Here is a 7,485-nt window from a genome sequence, read left to right as displayed (position 1 = left end):
CCAGAACGGAAGCAAGCGGCCCCCAAGTTCTTCCTCTCAGCTCTTTTCAGTCCTACGCACTGATATCTTATTCTCTTAAACCATGGGTTTGTTGGTTTGTGGTGTGTGTGTGTTTGTCTCAATTGCTCAGCCATTAGATGAGTTTGCTAGCAAGATTCCTTCATGTCATTGCTTGATCGCTTGAAATATGTTTGTTATCGCCGGGCAGTGGTGGCGCATGCCTGTGATCCCAGCACCTGGGAGGCAGAGGCAGGCGGATTTCTGAGTTCGAGTCCAGCCTGGTCTACAGAGTGAGTTCCAGGACAGCCAGAGCTATACAGAGAAACCCTGTCTCAAAAAACAAAAAAACAAAACAAAAAAAAGAAACAGTGTAAGCCCAGCACTTGAGATAGACAGAGGTAGAAAGATCCCTGAGCCTTTGGAGCATCTGAAAATAGCAGACCTCGAACAAAGTTAACCACATCACACATGCCTCATCCTTCCTTCAAGACAAGGGTAGACTTGGTCCGTACATTTTGATATGTGTTCAGAGACAGGTTCCTTGGTTTGAAAAAGAATGGCCCCCATAGGTTCATGTCTTCTGTCCCAAGGTCATGGCGGTTCTTCACAGGAAAAGAACAGTAACTAAGACAGAGTGTCTGTCCAGACTGACCTCAAACTATTTATTCTCCTGCTTTAACCCCTCCTCCCATAGGTGTATGCCACCATGTGTGGCTCTACTCACTTTTATACCCAGCAAACTGTTGCTCTAAATGGCCCTCTGCGACAGGACAGCCTGCCTGTGGGAACACCTAGGAACTTCCCCTCACAACAGCAACGATTTATGTCACCCTTGCCTCTTTATAAATCAAGGCATTGAGATATGATTTCAGGGGCCAAGAATCCATCCCTAAATGAGATCATTCATCTTTGCTGGCATCAGTTGTGCTGCCGAGTGCTTCTTGAACCACCAATGCAGGCCAATATTAGAGGATCAGGGGGCAGTGAATCTCCCAGAAATAGAGATTAGGAGAAACAGACCATTGGACCTCTTGGAGAGACTTTCCAGAAAGCCAAAACCTGTCTAGAGGACACCGGATGCTACTACCCAGCCAGCAACATTTCCTCTCTCTCTTCTGGTAACACTCATTGGACAACTGTTTCTCTACTTCCTGTGTCTCTGACGGAGTCCTGTATAGCACTTCATTTCATAAGTACAAACCAATCCCTGAAAACCAGACACCTCCCATAACTGTGAATGTCACACCAGACACTCAGAAACTTTAGGCAGCCATTGAATCCCAAGACTGAGTCTCTTGGCGAGCCAACCTCTGAGTCCCATAGTGAAAACTTCATATACTATCCTCAGTTCCCATCCCTCTTCAAGTTGATCTCCTCCTCTTCTGAGAGCTGCTCCGGATGAGTTGACTTACCCAAAGTTCACATTGTAAGGGTTCAAGGATCGCAGGAGAAGTATAACCCAGACTCAAATAGGATGCAAAAGCAAAGACCGCATATTCAGCAGAGATTCCTTCATGGGGGGAGGAGGGACTCCTCACTTAGGGATGGAGACACCCAGTGGACTGGAAGGTCCAGCTTTTGTTGTCAGTGGAATTCCAGAGAGGGATGTGTGCCCTTTTACCCTGATCGGTTAGCTCTGCCTCTAGGGGTCTGACTGATTCTGTAGTTGGTCAGGCTCTGGAGACTTTCCAGGGGTTGTTACTCATTCTGGCCACCTATTCTTGCTTCAGGTCAGATGACAAGCTGTCCTCGGATTGGCTGCCCGTGCCTGTGGTTGGCTAATCATAGGTTCCTGGATCCAGGTTCTCATTTCTGGGAAACAGAAACTTAGGCCTCGCCTCCCAAACTGCCAGTTTGTAGCCTGTCATGGAATCAGCCTGACTCTGGCTAATTCAGTTCTCTCAGCGTCTGTGACTTGCCACCAGAGATGCCTAGGTAGGATACTTCTGAGACCTACGTGGAGGACACTGTGTCTAGAACACACATATTGCAGGTCTTCCACTTCCGGCCATGTAATGTCCACCCACATAGTTCTGTCCAGCTTCTTTCCCGACATTGTGGCAAATCCAAAGTCTTAATGGGAAGATGATTTCTCTAACCAGGTACTCTTTAAACAGGAAATTACTGTACAGAGCCATATTGGGGCAGTCTTGCACACTTGGTCAGAGTTTGACTTTGGTCAAGGTTAACTTCTCCCAGAAAGCCAGGATCCTGCTCCACCTAGGGTGGAGTGCTCGAAGTAAAGGTTAAGTTCATTGTTCCTCCAGGTCTAGGAATTCCTGAATTAAGCAGGTGACCCACCCAGCTGCCGGAGCAGTCAAGACGAGGACCTCCAAGAGAAGCTAGACAACTTCCACCGGAACTCAGCCTGGAGTCTGGGGGGAAGGGTTTGCCCAAACTGTTAAAAGGTCTGGCGCCATTAAAGTTTCGGGCTTTGATCAGTGAACATTGTCTTAGCCGCACTTTCTTTTCGCCCCTCTTCCCTATAACCCCAAAATTCTCTCAACAGGTAACCCGGTTTACATGTGGCTGCTGGCAGCTACATAATTGGCGCCTGAACGTGGGGCGACCTGGTACGGGAGAATTTCCTGAGGTAACCCTATCCAGCGAAGCTTCGCAAGAAAGGTGATGATGGTATCCGCACGGTAAGCAACATAGAGGTCAAAACTAGCGCTAGTGAATTCGTGTCTATTGTTGCGAGTGCAGGAAGGATACGGTTTTTCAAGCATACTGTGCGGGCCCGGCACAGTGGCTGCTTGGGTTAAAAAGATAGGGAAATATGGGGAAGGAATTTGGTAGGCATTTGCCCAAAGCTCGTAAGAGCTGATTTCGGCGAAAAGAAAAGGGTTTTTAAAAATAGGCATATGTCCACAGCCTCTAAGAGCTGTTTAAAGAGGAAAATGGATGCAATTGCTTAACAAGCACGCTTAACTTTCTGTGTATCTTTCCGTGTTTGTCCCGGTGCACCGACTGTCTATGTGTATGTTTATGTCCTCTCTGTGTCTTTGTGTGAATGACTGTTTCATGTTAAAAAGAAAAATTGGTAAGGATTTCATCTGCTGGCAACCTCTTGAGCCAGCCACAGTTTGTGTGGAGATTGATTTAAAGCCACGCTGCGACAGCGCAGCTCACTCAAGAGGCAAGCATGGCTGGGGAAAAAGCCGCTCTTAAAAGCCCAGAAACCTCAAGATTTGGGAAGACTTTGGTTTGGCTTGTGAAATTCATGTAGTCGCCATTTTTAAACAACACGTGGCATGGTTAAAGCTGGTAGTTTAGGGTAGTCGCCATTTTTAAACAACACGTGGCATGACGCAATCCAGGAAATACAGGCCTTTAAGACGCTCCTAAATTGGCATGGTGTTTCATGTGAATCTTGGCCTGGAGATTGGACTTATAAAGATTAAGATTTAAAATAATGTCTCTTTAATAAGTTACACTGGCAGACAAACCTTGTGCTGTAAAAATGTGTTTGTCATTGATTTTAAAGAAAATAGATTGCTTAAAATTGGGATTTGCTGTAGCTGCCAGCAGCCACATGTAAACCGGGTTACCTGTTGAGAGAATTTTGGGGTTATAGGGAAGAGGGGCGAAAAGAAGTGCGACTAAGACAATGTTCACTGATCAAAGCCCGAAACTTTAATGGCGCCAGACCTTTTAACAGTTTGGGCAAACCCTTCCCCCCAGACTCCAGGCTGAGTTCCGGTGGAAGTTGTCTAGCTTCTCTTGGAGGTCCTCGTCTTGACTGCTCAGGCAGCTGGGTGGGTCACCTGTTTAATTCAGGAATTCCTAGACCTGGAGGAAAAATGAACTTAACCTTTACTTCGAGCACTCCACCCTAGGTGGAGAAGGATCCTGGCTTTCTGGGAGAAGTTAACCTTGACCAAAGTCAAACTCTGACCAAGTGCAAGACTGCCCCAATATGGCTCTGTACAATTTGCTTCCAAAATTACAATTGTGCTCTAATATTACAAGAAAACATTGAGTTACAATAAAAATCAGTGTGTCATTGGCTGCAGTTTTCAGTTTGCAGGCTCATAATTGTTAACATTTTGTAATTAAGATAATTTTGAGAGTGATACAGCTATGGGTTTTAGAGGCCCATTGCCACTTTTCCACAAGTTTATAGGCTACAATGGTAGAAGCAAAATTTAACCCTCCAAGATTAAAAAGGATATCTCTGTGGAAATGTATTTGATATCAAGTAGGTTCCTTTGACCATGGAATTACAGGTTTCTTTTGTTTAATCCTCAAAACACAGGTTTGGGTCTGGTCTTAGATAAAAGGCTCAGATCTAGTCCTTGCCAAGGACTAAAGGTGGATCCTAGGGCAGATAAAAAAATTTACATTTGAGTTAATGCAAAGCTTAGAGCTGCCTCAGGGGAAGCTAGTGAGGAAGTTTTGAGAAATTGTTTCTGCCTTACAGGCCCCACCTAGGGAGTGTTTGGCTTTAAAAAAAAAAAAAGTTTTTGACTTATCCAGGTGTGGGTTAAAATGCAGTTCAAATCTATGAAAGGTCAAGGAGGCTATAAAGGCATTAACATTTGGCCTGTCTACTCCCTACAAAATTATTGTAAATTTAAAGGGTTGGTTTTTTGCTTTACATTCTGATAATTATAAAAGCATTTGCTTCTAATTTTAAAGAGACAACAAAACAATTTCATTAGAAAGTTTTGCCTCAAGGAATGGCAAACAGCCTTACCTCATGTGAGAAAAAAAAAATGTTTGTCTCTGTTTCAATACAAGAGTTAGGATCTTACATTTTTCAGTGTATAATGTTCATAGAATGTTTGTTACAGGCTCTAACTATGGAATTTTAAATTTTTTTAGGTAAATGGCTTTCAAAGGTTGTTAGGATATATTAATTGGCTTTATCTTATATTTACCTCGTTTTAAGCTTGCCACAGAAGGTCTTAAACCTCTGTTTTCAAGGTAGGAAACGTTTGTTCCTTGCTTCAAGTAGCAATCAAATTTATTATCTATTACATGGCAAGCATTTTTAGGCAAAATTAATAATTGTTATCCAAAAGATAATTTGTACTATCAGATCACATGTTTATTCCTTTAAGTTTCTCCCTGCTTCAACACAGATACCTGAATTGGGTGCTATAGCAGCTATTTTTAAGATGTTAAAAGTCAAGCTTTTAATAATAGTAGATATATACATAGCTCATGGTTTATAATTGCTTAAAATTGGTCCATTTTTAATACTGCTAATTCTTAATTTCTACAGTTTATACAAATGTGATTCAAATTTCTAAGAACAAAGGATATGTTCTCTAAATGACTGTCCTTTAGGTATTTGAAATAATTTTATATTTTGTGCACATCAAATTGTAAAGATTTGTTCTTGATGTCCTCAATTTCTACCTCTACCACGTAATGGGGTTAATCCTAGAGGACTTAGTTATTACAGATAAATGATATTCATATTTCTAAATTAGAAGATTAAAAAATATGTACATGTGACTAATGATTCATTTTTAGGCTGTCTAGTTACAACTGCTCTAACAGAAAAAGCAACTAAAAATGCTATGTTTATTTTATATAATTACATAGTTATTGCCTATGTTATGGGTTATACTTTGTGTTCCAACTTAAATTAATAAAACAATATCTTCTTAGAAGAGAGAAGAGAGGGGAAATTGTGTCCCTGTGCATATAATTTAAATTATGCTTACATGTTTTAAAGAAAATTTTAAAATTTGGATGCCAAGAAACTCCTTGCTAAATGTATATGACATCTTGTAATTAGACATATTGATGTCTAGGTGAAATGAAGGAATTCACTTATTAACATATGCCATGATCCTGATTTAATATTGGGGGAGAAGGCATGTCCTCTGTTTTTTCCACAGAATGCTGCAGAAGATATGCTGACTGTGCTTGCTGAATGCCCAGACCATGGTAACATAAGATCTATATTGGGTATATGTTCTTGACTTACCTCAATTGTCAAATGTCCCAGGTTAGATAAATTGCCTAGCTTCAAGCTTTTAGACTTTGTGGGACAGAACATGGAGACTGTTAAGCTAGCTTAGGAAAAATTAATCTAAAGAAGAGTTAAAATGACTCTTCTCCTTACTGTGTTCAGCTGACTCAACCATAGACTGGTCTAGAAATAATACCAATATTGAAGATTCCAATTTTGAAGATGGCTAACAATCTTCAGCCAGCTGTGTTAATTTAACATATAGTCTCCACTTTTCCTGAGAAGTAACAGCTTATTTCTTGATACACTAGGCTACCTCTCCCACCTCAGAGGCCAAGCTTTGGGTCCTTAAAGTTGTTAATTTACAACTGAATTGGATACTTCTGGGACAAGTTAATCCGAGTCCACCTTTAACTCTTGACCTTGTCTGTTAAGCAGACTGGCTGTCTCCACCCAGGCTCACCTGGATGGAGAGATTACATGTCTGTTAAAGACACTTGCAGACCCCCCTGGCTTCAAAACTTACACAAGTGGATCTCCAAAGAGGGAGCCACATAGAACTCAGATCTATGTGTGTTTGTTTATGAACAAACATGGGTACCAGCGAGACGTGCGAGGCAAAGCACTGCATGGGGAGGTGAATTTCTGCTTCTGAGTCCCCAGGAAGTACACCTAATTGCATAGGGGTTAACGTCGAGAGGCTGTCCTTAAAATAATAAGGGAGCCTATTACCCCTCCTCTGAAAAAGACGTTATACAATATTTAAGAGGAATTACGGTCAATGCTTCCCCTCCTGGTTAAGGCCCGCCTTCTTATGAAGGATATTTATCCACTTGTTTTCTACCTCCTCATTTTCAAATTAATAAAAAAAAGGAGGACATGTACTGAGCCATATTGGGGCAGTCTTGCACTTGGTCAGAGTTTGACTTTGGTCAAGGTTAACTTCTCCCAGAAAGCTAGGATCCTGCTCCACCTAGGGTGGAGTGCTCGAAGTAAAGGTTAAGTTCATTGTTCCTCCAGGTCTAGGAATTCCTGAATTAAACAGGTGACCCACCCAGCTGCCTGAGCAGTCAAGACGAGGACCTCCAAGAGAAGCTAGACAACTTCCACCGGAACTCAGCCTGGAGTCTGGGGGGAAGGGTTTGCCCAAACTGTTAAAAGGTCTGGCGCCATTAAAGTTTCGGGCTTTGATCAGTGAACATTGTCTTAGCCGCACTTTCTTTTCGCCCCTCTTCCCTATAACCCCAAAATTCTCTCAACAGGTAACCCGATTTACATGTGGCTGCTGGCAGCTACAAATTACAAACAAACTGAACAGTATTCTACCAGGACTAATAAAAATAAAACAGTAATCAGGGGCTAGAGAGATGGTTGAGCTTACAACTGCCTGTAATTCCAGCTCCAGGGATGCCCAACGACTCTGAGCACTTTCATTCTCATGCACACACATGTATATGCATAGTTGACAATAATACAAATAAATCCCTTTAATCCCAGCACTTGGGAGGCAGAGGCAGGTGGATTTCTGAGTTCCAGGTCAGCCAGGGCTACACAGA

Source organism: Apodemus sylvaticus, chromosome 18, assembly GCF_947179515.1.
Source record: "Apodemus sylvaticus chromosome 18, mApoSyl1.1, whole genome shotgun sequence".
Lineage (NCBI taxonomy): Eukaryota > Metazoa > Chordata > Mammalia > Rodentia > Muridae > Apodemus > Apodemus sylvaticus.
This window is presented reverse-complemented; position numbering follows the sequence as displayed.